Below are 1,996 nucleotides of genomic sequence, written 5' to 3'. Positions count from 1 at the left end.
GCTCTGGCGGCAGCACCGGCGCCCGTGAGATGAGACAAGTCCGTTCCTCTCCGCGGAGGGGCCTGGGCGTGGGGGCCGCCACCGACCCCGGGAAGGGAGCGGGCGCTGCAGGCGCCAGTTCAGAAAGCGATGGGTGGTCTTCCTCATTTTTAAAGACTTTTCAGATTAATTGATCAGAGAAGATTCTGCAGTACACATAGGGTGACAGTTTTGAAAAAATTTTTTAAAAAAGGCCTGGGTTTCATGTCCCCGAGACTCCAAAACCTACCTTACAAGTCAGGCCGGCGATTAACGCCGGGTGACTACCTCGTGTTCGTGGTGCTTTTCCTTTTTTATTTCATTTCTTATTTATGAAAATAAGACGTGTTCAATAACGAAAATGTGGAGAATACAACAGGATTGGAAGACGTCCTGCCTCAGGCGAGGAGACGGACTCCCTGCCGGCGCCGTGATGACCGGAGGACACAGATGCACTTCCGACCTCTGGGAACCGTCACATCATTTTCGTTAAGTCGCTAAGTTACTAATTTGTTTCTGCAGCCATAGGCAGCTAATACGGCCCTGACGGCCTGCGGACTGAAAGGTCCCGGGTTCGATTCCGGTCAAGGGCATGTACCTGGGTTGCGGGCACATCCCCAGTGGGGAGTGTGCAGGAGGCAGCTGATCGATGTTTCTCTCTCCCATGGGTGTTTCTAACTCTCTATCCCCCTCCCTTCCTCTCTGTAAAAAATCAATAAAATATATTTTTTTAAAAAAGAAAGCTAATACGCATGGAGTGGAAACAAGGTGGAGGTATATAAAAGGTGTATTTTAAGCAATGTAAACTAGTATCTTTCAAAGTCATGGCTTTGCTCATTAATTTCACCTAATCTCTAAGGCAGTGGTTCTCAACCTTCCTGATGCTGAGACCCTTTAATACAGTTCCTCATGTTGTGGTGACCCCCAACCATAAAATTATTTTCATTGCTACTTCATAACTAATTCTGCTACTGTTATGGATCATAATGTACATATCTGATATGCAGGATGTATTTTCATTGTTACAAATTGAACATAATTAAAGCATAGTGATGAATCGCAAAAACAATATGTAATTATCTATGTGTTTTCCGATGGTCTTAGGCGACGCCTGTGAAAGGGTCGTTCGACCCCCAAAGGCATCACGACTCACACGTTGAGAACCGCTGTTCTATGGAACTCTGTAATTCCAAGCTTTAAAGAGAGGTGTGGATCACACCAGTGGCTCTCAAACTTTAACTTATGGCAAGATGCCCGGGCAGGCTTGTTAAAACAGATTGCTCAGCCCCACTCCTAGAGTTTCAGTGGTTCTGGAGTGGGACTGAGAATTTGCATTTTTTCAGTTTCCAGGTGATCCAAATGCGACTTGCTGATCAGGGGACCACACTATCAAAACCACTAGGTTGAGGGGAGGGATTGGAGGGGGTCAATGGGGGAAACAGGGGGATATACATAATACTTTCAACAATAAAGAATTATTATTTTTTTAAAAACCACTACATTAAACAATCTCTGAATTCCTTTCCAGTTCAATTATCTATATAAAAGCCCAGCAATGGAACAGCAGAATGACGGGAACAACCAGAACGACAGGTCGCTATGACAGGCACTGCAGCGGCTAAAGGCCTGATTTGGCCCTGTTGTTCTGGCCCCCCAACGGCCCCTCTCCCAGGCCAACCCCAATTGGGGGGTGGGGGGGGGTGGACTCCACCAGTGCACGAATTTGTGCACCGGGCCTCTAGTTATTCTATAAATTGGCAATTACAAGCAAAATTACCACTTTTCATATTTGAGTATAAGATTAAAGATACTTATATCTAGTAAAATAATGCTTTTTCTCTAAAAAACATATTTGCTGAAACCATTGTCCTTTTATATGAATATGATAAACTAAGAATTGATAGTATCATATATTCAGGGCCTTGCCTAGAAAACTTTGAATTTAGGACATGTCCCTGAAACTTAGATGATTATATAT

General features: G+C 44.4%; 1 pseudogene; it reads left to right on the top strand.

The window, feature by feature from the left end:
• LOC102752879 overlaps positions 1–519 on the top strand; it is a 46,766-nt pseudogene extending 46,247 nt beyond the window's left edge.
• The last annotated feature ends 1,477 nt before the right edge of the window (positions 520–1,996 follow it).

Source organism: Myotis davidii, unplaced genomic scaffold (genome assembly GCF_000327345.1).
Source record: "Myotis davidii unplaced genomic scaffold, ASM32734v1 scaffold104, whole genome shotgun sequence".
NCBI classification, from domain to species: Eukaryota; Metazoa; Chordata; class Mammalia; order Chiroptera; family Vespertilionidae; genus Myotis; species Myotis davidii.
This window is presented reverse-complemented; position numbering and strand designations above follow the sequence as displayed.